This window comes from Bactrocera neohumeralis, chromosome 4 (assembly GCF_024586455.1).
Source record: "Bactrocera neohumeralis isolate Rockhampton chromosome 4, APGP_CSIRO_Bneo_wtdbg2-racon-allhic-juicebox.fasta_v2, whole genome shotgun sequence".
Lineage (NCBI taxonomy): Eukaryota > Metazoa > Arthropoda > Insecta > Diptera > Tephritidae > Bactrocera > Bactrocera neohumeralis.
In genome coordinates, this window is record NC_065921.1 from 65,382,026 (window position 1) to 65,409,979 (window position 27,954).

A 27,954-nucleotide genomic window follows, 5' to 3' on the forward strand; every position below is an offset into this window, starting at 1 on the left:
AGCTATAGTAGTTTCCGAGATATGTACAAAAAACTTAGTAGGGGCGGGACCACGCCCACTTTTCCAAAAAAAATACGTCCAAATATGCCTCTCCCTAATGCGATCCTTTGTGCAAAATTTCACTTTAATATCTTTATTTATGGCTTAGTTATGACACTTTATAGGTTTTCGGTTTCCGCCATTTTGTGGGCGTTGCAGTGGGCCGATTTTGCCCATCCTCGAACTTAACCTTCTTATGGAACCAAGGAATATGTGTACCAAGTTTCATCATGATATCTCAATTTTTACTCAAGTTACAGCTTGCACGGACATACGGACGGACGGACAGACAGACATCCGGATTTCGACTCTACTCGTCACCCTGATCACTTTGGTATATATAACCCTATATCTGACTCTTTTAGTTTTAGGACTTACAAACAACCGTTATGTGAACAAAACTATAATACTCTCCTTAGCAACATTGTTGCGAGAGTATAAATATATAAAATAAATACAAAAGAGCAAAAAAGGGGAATTTTTATTAACTATAAAATTTGGCTAATAATTACATATAGTAATTTACGTTAAACTTTCCACGCTTTGCTTGACAGTTCACACTTTAACAGCGATACGAAGATAACAAACAGTATGTCAGAATGAACGTTTTGCTTTGCTGCACTTCTCTCTGATATATAATATTTCGTGAATTGCTACGTTTACATTAGGAGTTTCGGCATACAAAACTTTCATATATATTTCAGAGAGACAAAGAGAATTTAGTAGAATGAGAGATAAAGTGATAAATTATCTGACTAAGCTGGCGAACGGAAAACAAACTGTAACTCTGATTCACTTTAAACCTAGAATTGTGCCTTTCTGCGCTGTATTCAATGCTAAAATCAAAGAAAACTCTATGGATGATGATGAAATCGGTATTTAGGTACATAGGAACACTAAAGTAATTCTGAATTAATGAAAAGTCGTAATACTAATTGTGATACTATATCTGGTCAAAATCTCACTTTAACTCGATTACTAACCAATTCGAAACGATACAATACCTGTCATCGGTACGACAAGGTTTGAAGAGTAGCGAATAGAACACACTATACCAAATGCTCAAACGAACAGGCAGCCATGACTGCTGACGTATGCTTACGATTCTTTTTTACGTTAAAACAACCTTTCAGTATGTTTTGTCCTAAGCGCACATAAGTTCCAACTATACCCTAACTCTCACCAATTCTGGTACTGTGTTATTAAAATGAGTCTCCACTCTTCTTTAAGTTCATCACCTGGAGAAGAGTTCTCTTCAAGTCACATGTCCTATGCTTACAACGATTAAGTATAGAATTTTCGGTATTTAACTTTTAGAAAATTAATACTCAATTCAATTTGTCTACAAAAATTTAAAACGTATTAATCTTAGGGTCCTCAAATATGTATTAGATGTCCAACCATAACTCAGCAGTCTCCAATGCCTACAGGAAAGAGCAGTAGAACCATTCAACTCTACTTATTGTTTAGAATTCTTCTTGTTTTAAACTTTCTTATTTACCATAAAAGTAATCATAAAAAACTTTAAATCAAATAACAATAGCAACAACAATCCCATAGCACACTTAAATCACGAAAAAAGCAAAGCGGCTGGGAAAATTTCTTAGCAAAAAATTTCACATATCTGAAATGAGTGAAATGCTAATGCCGAGAGCAAGAGCTGAGCGTAAGTCAAAGTAGGCAAAGTGAAGTGGAAGATGGCAATCGTAGGCCGGTCATGCCACGCTTTTAGCTAGGAGGGCACATAAAAGCCTTTTGATGTTTTCTCAATTTATACAATTTCGCTATTGTTGTTGTTACGTTACTTTTATTTATTTCAGTTGCAAGTATTTTATGAGGCATATAAATATAATTTATGATACGCATTTTTATATGCGCTTTTTAACTTTTTATTAAACGTAAAAGCGGAACTTTTATAATCAATCATATTTGAGAGCGTGTTTGTCACTAGGCCGTAAATCGACGGTTTGAGAGCTGTGAGTGATTCTTTCGTTATATAAGGAGTAAGGGCACGGTGTGCTTATTTTCCAAAAGAAAGACTTTAGAAAAGTTCTTTATTTGCGTATTTTAAGGAAAATAATGTAAAAATGAAAACCAACTAAAATAATTGCAATAACTATATTTCTTCATATAGGTATGAAAACCATTGTATGTAGTATATGAAGACTGTGGTAATTCATTTACACCATCAAACTATACATATCTTATCATATTTTCAAATATATGGGGCATAAAATCTAACGGAAGATTGAAATCCATTATATTAAGTATTTGGTGGTGTATTTTTTGGCCCGGTGCACACTTTCAAAGGAAACCTCTGTTCTCTAAGCTTCATTAAGATATCTGTCAAATGAACCGATATTTTGAGTAAAAGGTCAGCCATCTGGTAGCTTGAAATGGCCCGACTTCGCATAAACGATTGCAGACCCGGTAAGCAGGAATTTTTTTCCTAAGTAAATTTCCGATATCTACATTGATACTTCATCTATTGTCGTTGTTCATTAAACTAATGAATTTGATGGATTTTTAAATTGTGATATATGGGTAGTAGGCGTAGTTGTCTAAACTAGCAGATACTGAACATTCCACAGAGGTCTCTAATATGCCCACTATTGATCACTAATCATGGACTCCTTATGGGTAAGTAGTTTCAATTTCATTCAATCCATTTTTCTCGAAATAAATACTACAAAAGAAACTTGTCTGAATCCTGTCTACATAAAATGTGCTAGTATGAAGGAAATGAAAACTCCCCGAACACTTGAAGTTCTCAAACATGGAAACTTGCATAAAAGTTTGAAAGGAAGTCACATTAGATTGTCCGACTTGCCTGGTTACACTAATGTGAGGATTCATGTGCTTCTGAAATCGTATAATCATTAGAGTGATTAAACCAATTCGAAATATTTAAAGGCTGAAGATAAAATACAATATAAATGAAGAAAAAATATGATTTCGGTGTATTAGAGATCTTAGAGATGCATTGTTCTCTTTTTTTCTTTCGCTCGCTCGCTCTTGTACATTTCGCTTCGAAAAAACTGCGTTTCATTGGTAAATGAGCGCCTCGCCATAGTATAAAAACGACATGACATTTTGGGCACCTGTTGTCGACCGGCTTCAACGTGGTCATCATCAAGCTGCTGTATTGGTTTGGGGGAGAGTTTCCTGATAAGATGTTACACCTCTTCACTGTAAAAAGGGTAAAAACTGTTTTATTTTGTATCAGCGGCATGTTTTAGAAGGCGTCATAAAGCAGTTAAGCAATAATCTTTTTAATGGAGAGCAGTGGATCTTTCAGCAGAACTCTGCTCCAGCATGCAAGGCAAAACTCAATCATCAGTGGCTCAAAAGCAATATTCCTGATTTCATATCTTCGGGTGTTTGGCAGTCTGGAATTATAGATTTGAACTGGATTATACTTTGGAGGTAGTTGGAGCACATGGCTTGTCGAGCACCCTACAGATATTTAACGGGTCTGTAAAAATCGTTGGTTCGAGCAGCGGTGTCCATACCAATACAAACTGTGTGTGCTGCTATAGAAAAATGGTTGAATCGTTTGAGGGCTTCTGAAAGCTTACAGTGACCATTTCGAACAAAATTTTGAACATCCCTCATTTTATAATATATGCATTAATAAATAAAACTAACTTTATTGAAAAATGCATTAAAGTATGATTTTTATAGGTATAAGGAGATCTCAAGTATTGAAAATTGAAATGTGTTATAAAAAAGCATACAAATTCTTCGAAGAAATTGAGAGGGTCGGGGGTCAGCATAACATACATATCGTCACCTAAAATGCAAAATAACGTAACAACATTTTCAAAAATTTACAGTGGCGTGAATGAAACACGAAATAAAATGGAACATGAGTGAAAAAAATTTTGATATTGGTTAAAACTGGTTCATAATGTATATGAGCGCAGAACCTGAAAATGTTGGACATATGTAATACTATATATGTAATTTGAAGTCGTGAATCGTAAGCAATAAGATATTCAATTTCGAATTTTTTGATGATACGTTATTTTGCATTTTAGGTGACGATATATACATGATCTATAAATTCACCGTTCTCCCACATTACTCCCAATATACTCCCTACGTACACCTAAACCAGCTTTAAGCGTTTCATTTATTTTCCTCACTTCTCAATTTCCGGAAGCCGAAATTTCAATTAACAGCTTAAAATCTTGCGTGTATGTATGTATCTATGTGTGGGTGAGCATTTAATTAGAGAGATGATATTGCATAGGCGTACAAATGAAAGCCAACCAGAGTACAATGGAATAACCGCAGCCGCAAGCTGGTAAGTAAAACATGGATGCGCCCACGCACACACACACACACACACATAAAGACCTAAACAAATACACATACACAATGTAATAAAACACAGACACTAGAGGCATAAAGTCACAAAATGCCAGGGTAAAATCTACTACTAATTACAGTAGCAAATGCCAATATCAACAACAACTAGTAATTGTTGCTTAAACAAAAGCAACAGCAAAAACAACAACTTTGATAAATTCCAGCCATAATAATCAATAATGCAGCTAAACGCAAAAGCAGCCAGTATGTATTGTTCTATTGGCACATTTTAAGCTAACATGCAACAACACAAACAACAAATGTAATAAGGCATACACTTTGACGGCACCTACTGTTCTGGGAAGCGATTTAATTAACAAACAAAAGGCCAACTGATGAGTATTAAAATTTGAATATATGTTTTTGTACAAAAACAACTGCTCAATGTACACATTTTTATATACATATCTATTTACTAGTAGATATATATATGTATCTGTGACTGCTTATTTATTTATTATATCTTTTATTTGCTCCATTCATAAATAGCTTATGCAAATTTGTAAGTGTCTGCGTGTGTGTGTGTACTGGCCAGGTGTGTATGGTTCGCATACTGCCAGTCACGCTGTCCGTTAGCCTGACAGACATTCTGCCATTCAAAGTCAAAGTTCAACATGATTTTACAATTCAAAAGCCGACTGCCGCCCCTTGAGGTGGGAGGGTAAGGCTTGGCAGTATTAGACATTGATATGGTTGCCTTCTCTGAACCGATCTGAACTGTTCGGGCTACATATATTTGCGCATTACGTGTAAATACATATATACATATACGCGTATATACAGTAACAGTAACAATATGTAAGGAAGAGCTGAGTTTAGATATAACGGAACATTTAATCGTTTTGCAGATTGGAGGAGCAAAGATGGGAAAATAACTTCAGGTGCATAGTGTTTGTAAATTATGTGGAGTGTAGGACAAGTTTTCACTCGATTTTAACCATTTTAGGCACGAAGATGCAACGTTATTAGAAAACCATGCTCTTCTAAGTTTATTAACACTGGAAGTTAAAAAATCTTTCTTTTAGGTATAAGGGAAATATTGACACCTGTTTCAAAGCATTTCTGAAACAAGAGTACATTATTATTAGGAAAATACTCTCTACGAATTTCAATAATATAAATCATAAATTGGCCGAAATTTTCGATAAAAAGTTCGCAATCGGCATTTTGATTCACATACGCAATATCTCGGGACTTAAATAGTTTTGGTCCGATTTGGACAAATTTTGGTCATGAGGTGGCCAACTTTAAGCGCACTGTTCGGGGAAAATTTTATCCTCAAATATTAATTGCTGCTTGATCTCCATACTGGAAAGTGAAAGAATCAAAGGTGTGGTTGTAGTCCAATTTCGTTTGTTTTCGGAAGGTACTATAAGAATGTCAAGAAAACATTATATACCATATTCGGTCGATATAGGTCGAGTAGGTTCTATGGATTTTCGCAAAATATGGGCGGTGTCACTCCCAACGTTCATTTTTGTCACCTGCTCCTATAAAATTTTCTTGTATCATTCCAGGTGCAACCTTAATGACGTTTTGTGGGCGTAGCAGTGATCCGATTACGTCCATATATAGTATGTACTGGTACTCACTTCTTTCTCAAGGAACGTGTACCAAGTTGATTGATCTATGGGTGGACAAAATTATTATACTCTGTTGCAACATGTTGCAAGCGTATAAAATCAACAAATTCGGTTTCAAGAAATAAGTTTTGCAAATTGGCTTCGAGTATTCCAATGAACTGTACGAAAATTCGGGAGAAAATAATTAGGCCAGTTAAAAATAATGTTTCTCTTGAATCAATTTAACACTTATTGACACTGAATAACAGCATTTTTTACTAAGCGTGCAGTTAGGAAGAAATCCTGATTTGCGGCTTTCAATGTAACAGTATATTCCACGACTTCCCATTTGGTTATATTTTTTTGGAATTTGTAACAATAATAATTATAAACTCGAACATTTGTTTCCTTTTGAACATAGTTTTATTGCCAGCTGCATGAAAAGAGATTGTAAGAAACTTAAAAAATTTAAGTTAATTTTATTTAAAAATTGAAAGTCTGGCAGAAAAAGTGCCCCTACACAAAAGCGAATAGTACATCCTGGCTTTCTTTGGACCAAATGCCGAACCGTGCGAGTTCGACAATTTAAGGAGAAAAGAAAAGGAGCTATATTTTTGGCCGGAAAATCACGCAGTGAAAGCAAAACACTTGATGCTTTGTACGGTGACTCTACTTCTACAGTGGCAGCTGTTAAAACTGTGAGCTTCACCTGTCGCATTATCGCGTGTCATGGGTATGAGGTCTGGGTTAACGCCGCTAGATTACTTTCTTATGGGGTTATGTGAAGTCTATGCTGGTTAACCCGAGACAATTGATGCCATCAGAGAAAATATTCTGCGTCTTATTGCTGACATAAGGCTCCATTGCAAAAAGTGGTATAAAATTAGGCCTCTCTGCTGGAATACATGTATAGTAAATAACCAACATATTTGGTATACGGTTTGTCAGAATAACGAAGAACATTACAGGTCATATATGACAGTTTGGGTAACCCGTGAACCAATTTCACATATTTTCGGCATTGATATAGTATATCCAAAAATATACGGTATAAAGCCAACCGGAAGTATGAAAATCTTATAAAAAGTATATGGAAGATAGCTGCAGTATCGACCCGATTATATCTATTTTTTAGGATTACTACGTATTATTAACAGAAAGTGGTCTCTGAGTTTCATTAAAGTACCTCATATACTATTACCAATATGCAATATAAGAGGGGTATAAAGTCGGCCGAAAGTGTAAAACTCTTTCTAATAGGTATATAGGAACTAAGGCAAGTATTGATCCGATTCAATGCATTTTTGACTTGCGGCATACAATTATCAGCAAATAATTTTCTCCGAATTTCTATAATATATCTCACAAATTGACCGATATTTTCGATAAAAGTCAACCATGCGCACTGGGGTACACATATATGGTATATGGGGACTTGATTAGTTTTGGTGCGATTTGGAAAATTTTTTGTCATAGGGTCTCCGCAAAGTTTTATCTGGACACATTGATTGGTTCTTGATTTGTATATTGGAAAGTGAAAATATCAGACGGAATTTAACAAAGTGTTATAAGGGAAGTGGATATAGTTTTTGTGTTTTTTGCATTGTAGTGTAGAAATGTCAGAATAATATTGCCTACCGAATTTGGTTGAAATCGGTTGGGTGGATCCCGAAATATGGGTTTTCACCCAAATGTGGGCGATGCCATTATTCAAATTTGACACCAGATCCTATAAAACTCACTCGTCTCTAGGGTGTAAAATTCTATGTCTCTGGTGCACTTATTTATAAATTTATCACATTATTGGTAATTTTTACCAAAAACTATATGGATAGAAGGCGTGGTTATAGTACGAATTCACGCATTTGCACAGGAGATGAATGTTATAATCACAACATAACTGCTATACAACAACAACAAACCAAACTGAAGCTTAAATTTTCTTAATTTCTTATTACCTTCTTCCAAATCAAATCAAAAATACAAAGTTATGTTTTTTTTACAGCTTTTTATATAAAAAATCATCATAAGCAAGCAAAAAAGTAGCAGCTGTCAAAAAGCTTACCTTTTCAGGAATTCTTAGTTTCACTTGCGCGACGTGTCCTTAGAAATATCCTTACAAATACACAACGGAGGCGTCAAGCTCGCACCCAGTAAGTTCACTTGAATTCCATGAAATTTATTTGACCTTTCTTTGTTGAGCAGTTAACAGCATTGTGTTGCTGTGTGTTGGTATGTGTGTGTGTCACAGCTAGTCACAGTTAGTTAGTGCAAACTGCTCGCAGCAGACCTTTACTTAGCATTACTTTAGTTTGCTTTTAATTAAAATTATTTTATTTTTTTTATTTCTTGGAAAAAAATAATTTCGGTTTTCCCTCCAACAGCAGTTATTTGTTGACACGAAAGAGGTGTGTGTGTGTGTGTGAGTTAGTAAGTTGTTGCACACAGTTGACCTTCTGACATTAACTTGAACGCTGATTTGTTTGTTTTATTTTACTTTCACTGCTCTTTCTGCGTATTCGGTTTTGTTTTTGTGATTTTCTGCTTTCTTATTACAAGCTGCCCAACTTAGTTTCTCTTGCATTTGATTGTTATTTATACGCTTGTGTTGCTGACAATTTGCAGACTTTTTGCGATACATTTAATTTGTTTTTGTTTTTGCCACGCAAGCGTTATGAAATTTATTATTTTAATGCACAATTTTGATGATTTAAAGGTTTTAATGCTTTGCATATGTTTAACCTTATATATATTGATGTGTGTTTTGTTTTTGTTTTCAATATTTAGTGAACAAATTCGTAAGACATTGCGTCCTGCAAGCTCTTCGCTTATCTCACACAAGATCATAAATATATCTGTATGAATTCTCTCAAAATAATAAGTTTATAAACTTATGTCTCTTTTGATGGCTGTGAAAACAAAAAATATTAATATTAAATTTTTTTTTTTTTTTAATTTTTACGCTAATATTTTATACAAAAAAATTTGGTGTTTTTTAATTTAAAATAAATTTCATTTATGTTATTAAATTTTGTTTTTTTTTGTGGTTTTTGAACACTTAACAAATCTTGTAATTATTATTAATTTTTTTTATTATTAATTTTTAGGGCGTTTTTGAGAACTTAAATATTTTTCTGAATTCCTTACAAATATTTTTATTTTAAACTTATAAATCTGTAATTAAAAAGATAAAAGAAACTTTTTTCAGAATAATTTGCGAAAAATTGCTATTCCAAAAACCTTCCAAATTCGCTTTTCGAATTAAAGTGTTTAGGTAGATTGTTTAAAGAAAACAGCTCCAACAAAATTTAGACCCGAATTTTTAAGGGTTACGGTTAGAATTTTCAAAGAATCGTTTTTTTATTGCGCTTTCTTAATGTACATATTTATATTTAAGAATATACGCAGAAAATTTCATATCTTTCCGGTGAAGAGTGCTTGGAAGTGCGAGGCTAAACTTTAAACGCGTTTTTCACAAAATGTTGTTTTTAAAGTCGGTCACCAACATTATTCGAAAATAGTTTAGCCGATTAGTCTCAAATTTTAACACGACTTTCTTAAATATATTTTTTAGTAATTAATCGAAGATTTCTTCCCCGATAAATATTTAACAATTTAAGGCAGACATTTTGGTCAAAAATAGATATTTTTTGAGAAACCGCCAGTTTGTCAAAAACTTTTATTTTGCTTATTCCTACAATTAATTACTAGATTTAACATTACTTTAACGAAATCTGTTTGGTTTTTTAATTTCATAGAGTCCAATTCAGAGATATAGTGGTCACCCTGGTCAAGAGCTCCCGTAGATCAGCTGTAGTTCCTTTCCAAATAAATATTTTTACAATACGAAGTCTTAAAATAGAGTTAAAAGATAGAATAATGTGTGTACCAGTTTATGAATCAATAAATTTAAAAGTTTTTTCAGAAAAAAATCTGGAAAATTCGCTTTTTTCCGGCCTTCTAAGTGTATATAGTATAACCCCTTAATTCGCTCAGATTTCGATTTGAAGAATTTATTATATTAAAATTATAACCTCATTTTTTATTTCGCTCAGATTTTGAATTACAGGATTTATTTTAAAATAATATTTTATAATGATAAATGGAGGATAAAGTCATGTGTAAGAGTTCACGCAAGTGACAAAAGTTCTGCGAGCGCCTTTGAATGAGCTGGGTTTGAACCCGCCACCTTAAAAAACACCCCGAATGAAAAGAACACAACAGCCTCGGATGAGCCTTTTGATTACGACCACTGCAATTGTATAATACTGAATTTATGGAGAAAACACTTCTCTAGCCGTCAGCATAACACCTCAAGATTGTGAACCCGATTCCTCAATCGATGACGATTAAGCAGACGTTCCATTGTCCGACCATGAAGAAGTTCGAATAGTAATTACCCGTCTGGAGAACAACAAAGCGGTGGGAACCGATTGATTGCCGCCGAGCTATTAGCATGCCCAACGATTTGAATTTAAGTGTGCTCTGCCCAAAACCACAAAAAAGGAGACCCCACAATCTGCGCCAACTACCGTGGGATAAGCCTCTTCAACATCGCGTATAAGGTTCTATCGAGCGTACAATGTGAAAGAAAGCTAACAGGTGCTCAATAGTTTCGCTGGGTGTGCAACACACTTAACCACTATTAAAAAATATATTATGCAAGTTCATTCAGATATTATTAGATATTCAGAAGATATCCAAATACTTACAGTGTACAAATGGATAACTAACGTACTGGGCTCAAATTCAGCAGGCTACTACTCGCAGAGGAAAGAAGACAACTCTAGTAATGGAGAAAGACGGAATAGAAATACTCACGTTCACAAGACAACAAGCATTCCTCGCTAGTACTTAAATTCTAACAAGATCGGTGGACAAGAGAACGCATGGGAAGATGGACGGCTAAACTAATCAAAGACAGAGATATGGACAGTAGAAAAAAGAGCGAAGTGAACTACTACTTAACACTGATGCTTTACGGGCACGGGAATTTGCAAAAATAGCTGTATTCCGAAAATACCTGCACAACGTAGAAAAAAATTAAAAATCCTACATGTATGTAAAGAAACAAACCAGACGATGCAAACCATATCTATTTTTAAGTGCCGACGATGGAAAGAAGTATGGAGAGCTTTAAAAATCCAGGTTGAAGAACTGAAAAATACAAGGAACGTTCCTAAGTAAACAGGACTTTTTGAATCTAGTGCCCCCTGGTGGCGCCATCTATATGTCGACTGGTGCGTTAGAATTTGCTATCTTTATCGATTGTCCAGTGTTTTCATGACATTTCATTGATTGGAAGTGAAGTAATTGCGTTTAAAGTGTCAGTATGTTTGTGTTATCGGTGCGAAAATGAACTTCGAACAAAGAGCCAACATTAAATTTGTTTTAAAATTGGTAAAACTTTTACCGAAACAATTCAATTGATGGAACACGTTTATGGCGATGATTGCCTATACCGAAGCAGAGTGCACGAGTGGTTTCAACGTTTTCAAAGTGGTCGTGAGGACATTAATGACGATCAACATGTGAGCCAATCAAAACCCGTGATCACTAGAAATTCCATCGAAACTGTGTGTGAATTCATCAAAAATCAGCCGAAATCATCATTGAAGTTCATGGAAATGGAATTGAACATCTCCAAAACATCGATTTATCGCATTTTGACTGAACATTTGGGCTTACGAAAGGTGTGTGCACGGTTTTTTCCGCACGAATTGACTGACGACCAAAAATTGCTCAGAATCCAACATTCGAAGGACAATTATTTGACATTTTAACTTTTAACCACTCCCCGTATTCACCTGATATGACACCGTGCTTCTTCCTTTCCCGAAAAATGCATTTGCTCATGAAAGAAAAGCGTTATGCAGACGGAGAGGCCATTCAAAAGGCTTGCACCGGCATACTGGCGGCCATACCGGCCAACGAGCTAAAACACTCGTTCGACATGCTTTTGGACCGTGCAAAAAGCTGTATTGAAGCAGAGGAAGACTATTTTGAATAAAATATATTGATTTTACCGAAAAAACCATTTTACCTTGGAACTCACCCTGTATAGTGGAAAAAACGATAACCAGTGACGAAAATTGGCAGCAAATTGTCATATACATATGTCGATATGTACTACGCACTAAAATAAGGAGCCAAACAGCTGTGAAAATATTTAATTGTGCAGCGCACTAGGAGGGTTTCACGTTTACATTATAGCAGGCCACAACTAGTGGACAATGAAACCTGCTGAAAATCATTTAGAGAATAAGTACTTCATCTAAGAAAAACATTCATGCATGTATTCGAAGACCTGAAGTATGAATTAAAGTGATTGGTACTGGTAATTATCTTAATACCATTGATAAATTGTCATAGCAGATTACCGAACATCTTTCTCTATCCTTTAAACAAATTTATCTAGCAGGCCAATATTGGAAATGTTATAAAAAACATCTGCGAAAGAAAGCTCTCGCTGCCCTGACCCAAAAGTACAGCTTTCGATATAACTTCTCAAGGAATTTTAACAAAATTGTAAAATTTGTATCTCTTCTTAAATCCGAACTGTTTGTGAATCAATAATTTCTTCGAAATTATAATAAATAGACGGATATTTTGCTCTAAAACTATTTCTATCAAGATTATTTAAAGTAATTCCATTTCTATTTATAATTATTTCTCACGTTGCTTTGAATATATGTATGTATGCAAGCAAATAATACAACAGTTGTACAACCAAACGACTAAAGGAAGCTTTAAGCAGTGAGCAGGAATTGCTCTAAAATTCCGGTAAACAAGTTATCTTTTTATAGCAGAAATAAACTGACATTTAAATCGAAAAACTAAACAGGAAGGATAACCGCAAAAAATACACGAGGAAGCAAGAAAAATTTTAGAATTCACTATTTGCTTCAATGAATTGACCGAAGCAATGCTAGACCACGCAAATAGCTAAAATACTCAGCATTCTCAGGCTGTCGAATTCGAGCTACCCAACTTAAAGCCACCTCTCAGGCGAGAGGAAGCGCTTCCAGCTACTTTCAAAACAGCGCAAACAGCAAATAATTATGCAAAGTAGTACCAGCAAAAAAGTAGTAAACAAGAGAAAAAAGTAGAAGAGAATACTGACTATTGCGCAACCCCCACTGGCTTTATTATTATTTCGTTATCCATCGCATGCCATACAAAACGGATATAACTGTTAACAAGGTATGCACAAACAGAAGGAAGGGGAATAGCGCGCACGTAACAATTTTATTTTTCTGGGAGTAAGTTTAAAAAATAAGAGAAATGAATTTGAGAAGTTTTAAACAGCGATTTTACTCAAAGGTAAGTGCAGAAATTGAGCCTATAAAATGTTTAAGCAGTTACACCTAACTGTAGGTAACTTGCTCCTAAATGTAGGCAACGTTTTTGATGAAAACACCAGGAAAGATCAAAAAACAAAACATTATAATTTAAAACTGGATAGTTTAGAAGTACTTTCCTAATCGACTACAAGATTTTCGGAGTTCACTGAGAAATCAGCTAATCAAATGTTGTTTTTTTTTTTTTATAAAAAGACCAGTCTTTATGTCCATATTTCTGAACCTTTCACAGCGAAGAACCAAAGTTCGCAAACTCGAAGTATTAATCTGAGAGTCAAAAGAGCTATCGAAAATCGTTTATTTAAAATTCCTTCAATATCCCCTTCAAATTATTTGTTACACATTGTATGTTACGTCGAAACAGTTGTTTATGCGCATCCGGCTGCCACCTTCGGAGTGCCAGTAGCAGCGTCAACAACAATGTCATTATACCATTGATTGCTTTTGTTGCCTAACAGCCAGTTTTTACTGTTTTGCCTTCGATTTCACCTCATTTTGCTACTTTTTAATTTGTATTTTATTCACCGCCGCACGCTCTTCTCCCATCGTCGTGCACAATTCATTATTTTTCTCGCCAGTATTGTCGCTTCACTGTGTTTGTAATGCCTGGCAAGTGACGCTTCCGTTTTTGCGCTTTCAATTTACTTTCTACTGCTTCATGGACTTGCGTTGCCCACTTGTTCTTGTTCTCGTTCTTTATTTTACATTTATTTTTGCTCAGTCACGTACAGTTGCTGAATTATGCATGTATCTATAGATATCACTGCATATTTTTTGATTTCTCTACGTGGTGCCGGTAGATTGTACCTTGCGCTTGATATTTTTTGCTGTCTAGGATATTAACGGTCTCGTTTTCCTAGGCTGAAATTAAAGGGATCGAAAATATATGAAAATGGGTTGTTATAAGCAACGAATCCCATAAAAGATAATATATTAAATAATGCTTATGAGCTGCTTCGATTGCCATTCCAGGTGGCAACTCTTCTGAAAATTGTGCATTTATTGCAAAAATGTTTTAAAAGCTTTCAAGATTCCCATTTAGATTTGTTTTAATTTAACAAGCGGCAAACTTTCTCCATATGATCGAAATCGGATCTTCGTCACGCAAACAAACAAAATGTATCGTATGTCATCTTAAGTCTTTATATTGTCAAAATCCCAGTGCCCAAGGCTGATTTTTTACCGAAAATTTCCATCAATATGTGAGATACATTACTGAAGTTCGGAGAATATTTTTCTAAAAACAACATTCAGTTATCAAAAAGGACTAAAATCGAGTCTCTATAGTAACCACATACTTAAGACAACGATTTCGTAACTTCCGATTAACTTAATACCTGATATCTGAGCTATATTAACGAAATTCAGAGAGCTTGTTTTTCAAATAATAGTATGTCTTTGAGCCTAAAATAGTTAATATCGGGTCCATATCTCCCCTATCCTTATACTATAAAAATGAATCTGTGACTGTATGTGCTATACGTTTGATCTTGTGATGATTTTTAACAAAGTTGTTGGTAGGACCAATTTTCGATAGATGAACAATATCAATGAAATGACTCAAAACAAATTGAATTGATTGGTCTGGGTTTCTTACTTAAGCTCATAGAGCTTCTTTCAAGGTAAAATAGTATCAACACTTCTCCTGCCTCCTATATACGCACTTTAGGAATTTAAAACTTTCAGTTGGCTTTATATTATTATATAGCGGGTGATCCAAGTAGAGGTACTTTTTCAATTGCCTTTTTTTTGACCACGCGTCAGTCGCGTCAAGCTGTCATGTTATTTTTGTTCAGTATTGTTTAGCATTTCATTGTGGGAAAAACTTTTACAAATCGTTCGACTTTCTTATGAAAATTCACGTTATGTAAAGAATGCGTTTCGCGCGCTTCGCTCAACTTATGGTCAACAGAAATGACCTACTGAGCGTACTATTCGCAACACCATCACCTATCTTGAGACCCAATATGCATGCTCGAGCGAATCATCGAAAATTTGACTTAACCGATGTACCATCTGAGACGTGGCCGCGTCCAACATTTGAAAGAGATAATCTTCAAAAAAAAAAAAAAAATACCAAAGAATATTCTTCCGAATGATAAGAAACATTTCGCATTAAATTCAAAGTTACTGTTTTTTCTTTAAAAATGTAGGGAACCTCGAAATGGATCACCCTTTATTAGTCGAATTAATCGAATTAGACATTTAATGTAACATGAATTTCCAACAAGTAGAGTGTGTATGACTATATTCAAAACATGATTCAAAATACATATTAAAAGTGCTCATTGTTCCCAAATGTGAAAATAAATAAAGGTCAAAGGTGAAATAAAATTTTATTTCGCTATTATTAACGAAGCGGTAAGTTGTATCAAAAAATTATAATACCTTAAACGAAAATTATAGGCCATAAAATTAAATGCATCAAACAGAAAGTATTAACATTAACACGGCCAGAATTTGAACCCACGACCGACACGCATGCTACCCATACTACTTTCGCAACAACATGATATTTATACGTGTTATCGATACTTTGTTGCAATTTAAAATTTAATATCAATTGCTGCGCTGAATTTCGTGTAACAACCCACTTTTTCCATACATTATTAAAATCGAGGGCCACAACTAACGGTTTTAGCTCTAATACTGCCTCTAACTCTGACAACATCGACTCTACCCTTACAAGGCTTTTATCACTATCGTGCTCTTGTTAAAACACACCCACTCACTCTTTATCTCTCGCGCTCTTTCTCTCTCTGTCGTTATATCCCTTTAAAGACAACCTTCAGGTTCGCATACTACAAAAGCCACCTCAACAACTTTGAAACTATTCTCATGCAACCCACATATTGGGAGCGAAGCCTGAAATTCTCAACACCAACATTGGCAATTCACAGTTTGAACAAATATAAGTATATCAGAGTTGTTTTTGTTTTCTTTTTTTATAGTTAAAAGTTTATCCACCACCATCAGCTCGTTAGTTGTGACGCCAAAACGGCAGTCGTCTTCTCCGCCATCAATACAACAACATCATGGTGGCAACTACCTACAGCAACAATAACAAGAAGAAGAAGAAGTCTTGCAATTTGTAGAATTGTGATTTTTCAATAAGAGCTTAGTATGTAGACAGCTTGTGTTACAAAGTGCTCGCACTCAACGACCAACCAACACGCGATTACAAACTATCTGACGAGTCAATTTCTGGTACGTACATTCATTCATTAATACATACATATGTACATATATACAAAAAATGAATATGTGACCAACATGAAAAGTTGATAGGGTCAACAAGTTGGAGAAGGAAAATAAAAGTTTGATGAGAAAAAGAATGGAGAGAACAACAATATTCCCAATATTTTTAAGCAGAGAATCGTCACTGTAAAATGACTTTGCATTAATCTTATACTTGTTTTGTAACCCTAATAGAGGTTATCGGATCAGATCAATATCTATAATCACTAATTGACACTCTCTTTTATAAAGCTAATTACATATCTCCAGTTTCTCAGCTCAAACACGTGTGTCCGGCCCTCCCTTTTCTTCTATTGTTTTCTCCAAGATCTCCTTTTTCTTTTTCTACTCCAGAGATCTATAAAGTCTTTCTAGCTACTTTCTCCTTTACTAAGTGTTTTCTTGTCTTCGCAAATATTTTTATTTTCCCTACCTATAAATGAGACTGTATCTATAAAACATTACACCAAAATTGCCTTCTATGCAGCGGTTGTCCAATCGGTGCTGAATCTAACTGTTTAAGTTCCCCTCAGACCCACTTTTAATTCCCGAGTTCAGAGAATAACATGATTTCCAGGAACTGCTCTAAAGCCTGGACTTATAAAACGAGTAACTGTGGCATCTTCTATACATAACAAGAATATCATGTCTCTACAGAACTTGTACTATAGATCTCTTTGTTCGCCATATACTTTATCGAAGTCAAGAATATACTCATATATCAATTTATTTCAAGAACCTCATGCTTCTGCATCGGATTCAAGGACTTGCTCATATGTCATACGTTGAATATTTATTTAGCAACTACTTGAGTTCTTCTCATAGTGGTCAAATATTTTCCAGAACAACCGAACCGAAAGCGGAAACGAACAGATACAATTTTCTAATCTGACCTTTTATTTCCGTTGGACCTTTCTTATCAAGCAATATCTCTAACCAAACGGAACAGATTTTACTGAAGATGTCTCAGCACTAAAACTAATGGAAGGGGAACACGACACGAACACGGAAGAATGTCGAATAGATCACTTCGCTCTATAAAATTAATAATAATCTAATTAGCCTCTACGATAAAAATTATCAATCGCATTTTTACAAAATGTGAACATCCAACTAATGTATGTTTCGAGAGAGTGGAAGTAACAAAATAAAGAGCAGTCCCACAATAGACTCTCACAATGCTTTGGAACAGTCATTCATTATAAGTTCACAAAAACCACCTGTCTTCAGATTCTATTTCAAGAAATAAAGGCCAGAGGGAGTTCAGAAATATTGTCTTGTTTCCTGACAATACTTCCAATTTAAATACGATATGGTCTAAGGGACTCTCGACTACGTTTTTATTTCAACTAAGGACAATAAATAATAATAATAATTGCAAAATAGTAATGTGAGTCTCACATAGACTCTACCAGTGCTTTGGAACTGTCATTCATTAAAAGTTCAGATAAATCACTAGTCTTCTGATCTATTTCAAGCAATAGAGACACATCAATATTGTATTGTTTTCTGACAATATTTACTTCCAATTTAAATGAGATATGGTCCGAGAGGAGGACAATAAATACTAATAATAATTACCAAAGTGTAATCTGAAAATCGAAGTATAGAGGGAGCATGTAAATTATACACTCCAACGAAATTTTAAGTAGTCTTTTCTGGAGAGGTCTACAAAAGTAGCAGATAAACCTTCTGCTCCAGCACTCATTCTCAGTAATGGGTTAAACGACAATGAACCAGTAATGGAGCTCAATATAGAAGAACAAGATGCGTAGTCACTCACGGCCGAAACAATAAAAACAGACATTGTCATATTATATTTTATTGGCAAAGGAGTACACTACTAACAAACTTGCTATCAGTTTGTCAGCTCGTCAACTGCTTTAATTGCCTGCTCCTTGGCCAATATTTTTTAGGTTGTACGCCTGTAAAGTTTTCTGCAATTAAGTAGCACAAGTTCCACGCTCTTTTCACATTTTCACAATTCACTTTTTCTCCGTTTCTCCGCCTCTCTCTCTCTCTCTCGCACCACTGGCTCTCTGCGCCAGTGTTCACTTATTGTTTGCTTTATTGCAACTCTTCGGCGCTTTATTATCAATTGGGGCTTTGCAGCAAATTTGCACAATGAAAAGCAGTAAAGAAATAAAATAACAACAATAACAATAATAACAACAAGTTATAAGAGCAACGTCAGATAACAAAGTCTGCAATTGACAGCGATTACTAATGATTGGCGCAGATTTGCCACTCGCCAAACAGTACGCATACTTTTGCATGCTACTGTGTGGGCTTAGATGTGTGCGTGTGTGTGCGTTTATCTTAAAAATGGACACTCGAGAAAAAGGTGAGTATATTGACAACGGCCAAGGAATGAAAGGAGTAAGAGCGGCGTGCGGTCGGGATTCACGAGTGTCGCGCAATGAGCGTGGGAATATTTTTGTTCATGTGTGTGTGTGTGTGTTTGTACACATATGTATGTATGTATAAATTAGGGCGGGTGTGGGGCCGTGATAACTAATAAGCATTTAATGAGCGTTTAACTCTTGAAATTCGTCACAGTTGGGTTGGCTTTTAACCAAAAACGATTTGATTTAGTGATATTCTCATTTTTAACTGTAAAGGACGAGTATGTGTGTATACTTAAAATGCCGTTATGTACATACATTACGGGAAACATGTAGGTACATATACATATGTATGTACATGTATACCCCAAGCTTTATAAATTGTTACTTGAAATCACCGAAAATATTTATTTCAGTTTTTTTTCTAATTTGTATTTTTGAAATATGTACATACATATGGTGTTTGTATATAATAATGTAATTAATAAATATCATGTATAAAAAACGTAATTTGAAGCTATTAAATATTACGATTACTTAAAAAAAAGAAAAAAAAAACAGAAAATTTTACTCTAAGAATATATAATATATTTGTTAAAAATATTTTATGTGCAAAGTTTTTGTAAATGAAATAAAAAATACATATTTTTTTTAATTTGATTAGTGCAATTGCGTCCCCGAAAACAAAAGTGAGGTACAAAGACTGCATAAAAAATTTATATTTTTTTGATAGCAATTTTTTTATTCAAATATTAATGTCACATATGTATATAGTTTTATATTGCTATCCAAGTGATTTTAGTTATTTCAATTTTTATCTCTAAATGAGCATATAAAAAATTAAAAACAATATAATTTTCAAACTAATTTAGTTTCCAAATTCTTAGAAGTACCTTAAATTACTTGAAAATTTTATATATCTTTCAACTTTCCTTATTATTAATTGTGTTTTAAAGATTAAAAAAAATGCATATATAGTATGTACAGAGATTTAAATTTTATATGTGTATGTATGTACATATACAGACAAAGTAACAAATATAAAAACATATTTAATTAATAAATAAATATTATTTAGATAATTCATGGTCCTAAAAATATAACAATTTTTAAATATCAAAATCAAGTAAAAACTTACAAAAAAAGACAAAGACAACGACAATGCCAATTAATTTTTTTTTTATATTTACAATGTATTTTACTTAATCGATTACAAATTTATGAAGTAAATTCAACGGAATTTGTGTTTATATTAATAACTTCAGTTACAAACAAGTAAGGAAGTGTTAAGTTTGGGTGCAAACCGGCATTTTATGCTCTTGTAACCTGCAAGAATCAAAGCCAGGGAAATATTTTAAAGCGCAAAACGTCAAACAAAGGATCAGAATGCACGCAATTTTATATATATGTATACTATAACTCATACACTGATCGACACATTAGGAATTATTTTTAAAAAATAATTCATGCTACTAATAAGCCACATACAGAAACAATGTTCACTGAGCATTAAAGTACCTCACATACAATCACCAATCATTTGGAGCAAAGTCAGCCAGATGCCCGAAAACTATGATATCAGTTAACCAATGTAACCAATTGTAACTATTTTACTATTTAATTTTTATTGAGATAACTGAAATATTGGTCGATATAAGCGGTAAAAGGTCACCCAGAAGTTTGAAAATCTGTATATCAGTTTGACCCGAATCAGCCAATATTTGACATTGAGACATACTATCATCACGAAAAGATTTTGTCTGAACTGCAATAATGCATCTTAAGCATAAACCGATATTTTCGGTAAAAAGTCAACTATAGACTCTGGGGTCCATATATTCGGCACCCAAGCGCTTAAACAGTTTTGATTAGATTGATTTGATTTTTGATCATACGGATCATAAGATGCACTATTCGTAAGGAGTTTTATCCTGATATAGTAATTGATTCTTGATTTTGCATATTAAGAAACGAAGGCTTCAAATGGGATTTAAAATTGTGTTACATGGAAAGTAGGCGTGGTTGCAATCCGATTTCAACTATTTGCACACTGTTACATAGAAATGTGAAAGTAATGTCACGTACCAAATTTGGTTAAAATTAGCCACGTCCATCGCCCAATTTTGACACCGGCTCCTTTAAAGCGGTCATATACCATCTTGGGGTAAAATAAGTTGTCTTCGTTTCGTCATCTTGATCATTTATATACATGTATATATAGCCCTATATTTTAGGTGATAAATACAATCGCTAGGTGAACAAACTATTATACTCCGTTGCAACATGTTGCAAGTTATAAAAACTTGTTTTTATGATATATAGTCAAAAATGAAAAATAGAAGAAAATTTGATTAATAATGTTTGGTTTAATTGAAATTAAAAAATTACAAATCAAAATAAATTTTCTATCGGACTGTAACTTTTCAAGCCTCCAGATAACGAACAAATGGACCCCAGTGCGTATGACTTGCATACTTTTTATTGAAAATATCGGTCTATGTGTGAGATATACAAATAAAATTTGGTTAGAATCGTTTTCTGATAATAATATATCTCTATGTCCTAAATGAGTTGAAGAGGGTCAATATTTCCCTTAGCCTCCATATAAATTATGTAAAGATTTTCGAACTTCCGATTGACTGTATACCACATACTTATATCGGCTAATATCGGAGTTATCTTAATTAAGATGAGCGTGGTTTTTAATAAAGGTGCATCTATGTGTTCTATATGTATAAAATCGGATGAAAAATTGCCCTTGCCTCCATATGTATAACTAATATCAAGATTTTCAAATACCACGTCGCCTTTGCTCCTTAGATGTTGGTTAAATTGTAGTAAGTAGGTTTGATTAATTCAATTTATTATTTATTGAGTTTTTTATTGCCTCCGATTCCCTACATCATATTACATATGTATATATAGCATAAAATTTTCAGCTCCTGCCGTCAGATATAACCAATATATAACCATTTTATAACCAAAACTCAAATGTTGTTTCAATATGCCCTTTCAATATGTTCTTATATGCCTGATGTTACGTATTTTGCATTTTAGGTGACGATATAGACATACATATGTATGTATATATGCTTGTAGTAAATTTATATTACATTTCCTACCTATTTTAGTAAAATTCCTACAAAACTCTAAGTTTTCTGATTAATAATGACAATGTATACATATATGTATGGCATATATATTCACGCTGATTATCTCACAAACGCTTAAGTTAATCGAAAAATAATAAGAGACCCTTTTGTGGAGCAACAAATTTCCTACAAAACTATTTCTGATTTATAAAATTATGTAATATGTATGCTACACCCAGAAGTAAGCATCTAAGACCCTATAAAGTATATACATAAATTATCAGCATGACGGTTGAGTCAATTTAGTCACGTCCGTGCGTCTGTTTCCCAGTTTTTTTCCACACCTCATTTTCCCTTCAAGCAGCTACTCATTTGTGGGAACCGCCGATTCAGACCACTTTTGCAAATAGCTGCAATACAAACTGAACGAGCGGAATCAAGTGCTTTTATGGAAGTTTTTTTCATTTGATGAGATATCTTCACAAAATTTGACATGGGTTAGTGTCTAAAACCATGGTGCATTTTTGGAAGAAATTTTTGTAAAAAACGTTTGTTTTTGTCTGGTGTATTCGAGCTTTGTTGCAAGCGAAATTAACATTTTTTACTAAATATTAATTCGGAATAATTTCTTATATTAAAATCATATATGTATTTGTGATAAATTGTTTGGTATTTGAACTGCTTGATAAAAACGAATTTTTAAAAGCTTATAAGTAATTTTTTTTTAATTTAAATAAAAAAACTAACTAACGAATTTTGGGAAAATTTTCAATTTTAAAATCGTGTTCCACAACAATTCGAATTTCGAAGGCTTTTAATAAATATTTTAATTAAGATTTTGAGTTCACTGTTCACATTTCATAATTATTCAATTATTATATTCCATTTTTAATTTCACTAAAATTTTAATTTTTTTTTCAAAATCGCTGAAGTTCAAGTAATTAACATTTAAAAAAATCTGTGTACCGTTTGATTCGAGTAAGTTAATTTAAGTTTCCATATATACATATTAATATATGTGCATATGTATGTACATACATGTATTTAAATATGCACTTTATCTAACACATTTTAAATGATTTGTAAGGGTAAATGCGCATAATTTGTAAAAATAATGTGTAAATGTCTTTTTTTATAATATATGTAAGCGCATACATTAGTTTTTAAGTTTTTTCATAATTTTTTTTTTTTTTTTTGTTTTTTTAACAGGATGTTTTTCGTATTTATTTTATTTCTTATATTTTCATAAACAAAATACATTTGTTACTTAATAAAGTGCTCGTGAAAAAATATTCACACTCTTTAAATCATACCGACACATTGTCACTGTTTGCCCTTGTTATTATTGTTGTTTTCTAGCTCCACTAGGATTTTGCAAAATTCACCTTTTATGTCATACACTTTTACACACAAATACCAGCGCAGAGTTGCACACATATAAACACATTATATAGGCATACATATATATATATGTATATATATGGATAAGTATACACAAACACTTGCACCACCACCCACCTACAATTAGACAAGTATCTGCTGTAGTTATATACCGTTACACAAATTTCCGTCGAAAAGCACGCACAATTATCATTTTAAAGCGTCTGTATTTGCGAACATTTCAAAAGCAACTGAATTCAAAATTCATCTCGCTCCGCCAGCAGCAACAGCAACAGCAATGGCAACGGCAATAGCAGCTGCTGCAGAGACAACCGACCAGACAGCGAGCGTACACCAACAATCGTCACCCACTATCCGGTTATCAGGCGGAAAATAATAAGTAATAACAAAAACAATACGCAAGCAACAGCTTATTGCTAGCATTTGTTGCAAGTAAACATGAACACTCTCCAGTTCGGGCCCATGTGCAACGATTCGTGTTCGCGTATTCGCTTTGTGGCGCTCGGCCACAGCAGTCGGGCAACGTACAGCATTTGAGTCGTTTTAGTTTGGCTACTGTGTTAAGTAACAACAAAGAGAGCACAATTACTGAGCGTTGAGCACACAAACAATAAGTGTGTGCTTTGCATTTTTCCGCAAAAAAAAGAAAAGAAAAGAAAACAAAAAATGCTTTTCCTTTCCGAATGCACAGGCTACCGGATGCAGGCTGAGCGGAAATGTCTGCGAGATTAGCTGTGATTTCACTGTTGAGAGCGCGAAAATATGCGCTCTTGCTCGAACTCTCTCACAGGCTGTAAGTGTTCTCTGCTTGGCTTGATAAAGGGTTTCATTTTTTCCAGAGGTGTTTGTTTAATTGCGCTACTACACATTTTTTTTCAAATGACACTTGATGCCGTTACTTCATTTTACTGACACTTTCTTTAAAATTGCGAGTACCAACACTCTAGTTCACTTTCGTTATTTTTTTATTTTATCAGATATACTCATATATAGTACATATTATTTTCCGTTGCTGCTCACTGTCGCTCTCAAAGGCCATTTAAGTGCACTCACTTCGGCCGTTAAGTGAGCGGATACCTGCCATTACAGCATTCCCATTGAGAAAACTACTGTAATAAGATGGATGGACCAATGGAATATCTGTTAGATATAATTATCTGTTACGAGAGAGCTTGTACTTCAGAGTTTGAACGATTCATATCTCAAACAATACGGATTCCAAAAAAACAGTTCAACAATTGATGCAATAAAAAGTCTATCGGATATCAGAGAAAAGATATGGAAGGGAAAAAAATGGAAGTATGGTTCCAAAGATTACTACGTCTTCAATCCCTCCCATTGACCTCATATCATTAGACCGCTAGAAATCGAGAAAACTGTACCTATGTATTGAAATCTCCAATTACCTATCGGATAGGCTTCTACTAGTATGTGACACAAACGAAGAACCACAAAAGTGTACCACAAGCAATAGTTCTTGGCCTTCTGTAAAGTGCTCTACGATGGAGAACTGCGCCTCCCGCCTCCTAAAGAGGCACAAATAAGTGTCACACTGTCGCCAACGCTGTCATTGTGGCGGCGAAGGAAATCTGCCAAATAGAGCGCCAATGCAACCATGCGGCAATAATAAAGGAATGGCTCATAGCAAATAAACTCCAGTTAGTAATTCAAAAATCTGAAGCAGTACTTATTACGAGTCGACAAAAACGTGAAATACAATATTTGGTTGTTAGGATAGATGCGAGGCTAAACTATTTGACGCATCTTGAAAAAGTCTCTGAGAAAGCGGCAGGGATGAAGGCAGCCCCTAACAAGGATAATTCTCAACATTGGTGGACCTAGCCAAAGCAGTGCGAATTCGTTGCCTTAGAGAATTCTTAAAAAAATAAAGCCACGTCGATAGATCTGATTGCTTTCTATGGTATTGAAGGTGAAAATGTGTGCACATACCTATTCTTTATGTGGCCGCCTTATAACGACGTCAAGGGATATAGTACCGCACATGATCCGATCTCAACATGTATGCAACAAAATGAGGATATGGTGGGCGAGAGCCCTAATTGAGCAGTGAAAAAGGAGTGGTTGATGAAGCAGGTGTAATATACTTGTGTAGAGGTCCCCCAAACCGATTAAGGCTTTTCCATGTGAAGAACTGCCTAACAGCGGACTATAGGACACGCTGTTCATAGTTTAATACGTAGGCGTCCTGCTTTGCAAGGACCACAAACGCGGGAATGATGCATGAAGCGACCTGATTTGATATTATAGTAAAATTTGTTCTAACAGGCTTTTCAATAAAAGCGCTACAAACTTTTTTTTTAACAAAAAAAAAAACGATTTGGTATATTAATGAAATGAACTCGATTTCTTTTGCATGGCCACCACGGGCACGGTTGCAGAAGTCCAGACGCTGAACACAATTTTCGACGGTTTTCAAGCATAAATCGACCGATACTGCTGCAATTCGATATTTACGAAGTTTATCAATCGTCGCCGGCTTGTTGGCATAGACTATAGACTTTTCGTAGTCCCACAGGAAATAACAGCGTCTAATCGCATGACCGAGGTGGTCAGTTGACTGGGCCATTTCGTGAGATACTCGTAACACGTTCACAAAACTTGGTTTTCAATAAATCGATTGTGACATTTGCTGTTTGGCTTGTGGCGCAGTTCTGTTGGAACCACATATTGTCCAAGTCCATATCATCCAATTTAGACCAAAAATATTCGGTCTTCAATACATACCGATCATTGAGCGGTAGCGTTTCCCATTCACAGTAACGTGCCGGTTTTGATGATCATGGAAGAAGTACGGCCAATGGCGCCACCGACCCATAAACCGCACCAAACCGTAATATTTTCAGGATAAAATGGTGACTCTAGGAATACGTGTGGATTGCTGCCTGACCAATAATGCATATTTTGCTTATTGACGAAGCCATTCAGCCAGAAATGAACCTCATCACTGAAGATAAATTTACGATGAAAATCCGGATCATTTTCAAGTTGATGCTTAGCTCAATACACGATTTTGGTGGTCACCATGCTTCAGTTCTTCCGTCAATTTGATCTTGTAAGGATGTAGGCTTTTTCGCAAAATTCGCCACAATGACGTCACAGAAATGCCCAACGCTTGAGAATGATATGTGAGAGACTGATGTAGGTTTCCATCCTGTCGCCAGTGGCAGCAATATTCTCGACATACGGGAACATTTTGTACTGTGCCTAAGGATGCCAATTTGTCCACTGAACGAGTCATTTTAGCGTCCCTATTGAAAACCCGATTTGTTTTATATTTAATAAGTCAACTGACGTTATTTGAAGTATAATATTATCTATAAGATCGTTCTCTGCGCAGCGTTCTTTATAAGCACTGAGCGAGTGTGGGTGTTCAGTTTGTGAGTTTAACATAAACATCCTCTCTCCCGATTTTTTTGATAAAATCTTTAACCGCATCACTTTTCAAATTGTGATGTTACACCTATTAACGTAAAACTTTCTACGGCATGCTGTCTGTGAGTAAAGCTAACGTTCAGTACTAAAATAAACCTTAGCAGAAGCGAGTACAGATGAACTTGACAATGCGAAATATGGGTTAAAGGAAATTGGGGCGTACATCAAGTAATTTGTCCTGGAAGAACTTTTGAAGCCGATCTGGATAAAATAAACGATTTGTCTAATGGCACCATTCACAAGCATACTAAACGTCAAGCATTAATTTTAAAGCTTGACATACATATTTCAGAATGAAATTTGCTTTGTCACATCATCGACTGTAAGGTCCTTATCAATCGTCAAAATCGACGAAAAGTGGGTTGTTTACAAGATTATAAAGCTCAAGAGGCCATGATCTGAAAATATGAACCAGCTCACCAAAAAGAGGTTATGTGGTCTGTTGGGTTAGATTTCAAAGGGGTCGTTTAATTTGAGCTTTTGCGCAACAATACCACGATTAATTCTGAAGTATATTGTGATCAGCTGTATAAATTGAGTGATGCACTCGAACTGAAATGGTCACATCACGAGGATAATGCAAGACCTCATACAAGTTTGATGACTCGCTAAAAGTTTTTGCAGCTGGAATGGGATGTACTACCACACGCACCATATTCTCCAGACTTGGCACCTTCGAACTACTTCTTTTTTCAGTCTCTGCAAAATTGTTTGAATGTGACGTCAAAAACCACTTTATTGTCAACAAAGACTAAAATTCCAAAATCTTACTCGAAAAACGGCAGAAAGTATTGAATCAGATTGGAGAATAATTTCATAAAACGTATTATACAATAAAAAATCGTATTTTGGTTGCATTAAAAATCGAAATTACTTAATGAACGACCCAGTATTATTAAGAGTTTTTGAAAGTGAGAGAGAGAGACACACACACAGAGAGTGGTGGATATATTGAGAAAGGGCGGTATGTTAAAAGGGAGAGAATGAACTTGCCGACCGAAACGAGAGCACGAGTTGCAATACCTGTCGCTATAATTTTCTCTGAGCAGCGTTCTTTATAAGCACTGAGCGAGTGTGGGTGTTCAGTTTG

The 27,954-nt window shown here is 34.7% G+C and overlaps 1 protein-coding gene across 1 annotated transcript in view; it reads right to left on the reverse strand.

Annotated features, from left to right (window-relative positions):
- The window catches only part of LOC126755361 (uncharacterized), a 152,810-nt gene extending 129,191 nt beyond the window's left edge, over positions 1-23,619 (reverse strand). Inside the window, exons 1-2 of the mRNA XM_050467872.1 lie at positions 23,533-23,619; positions 8,041-8,884 (exon numbers count right to left, since the gene is read on the reverse strand). The gene's annotated coding sequence lies outside the window, so the exon portion shown is untranslated. The remainder of the gene's footprint in view (positions 1-8,040; positions 8,885-23,532) is intronic.
- Between the last annotated feature and the right edge of the window lie 4,335 nt (positions 23,620-27,954).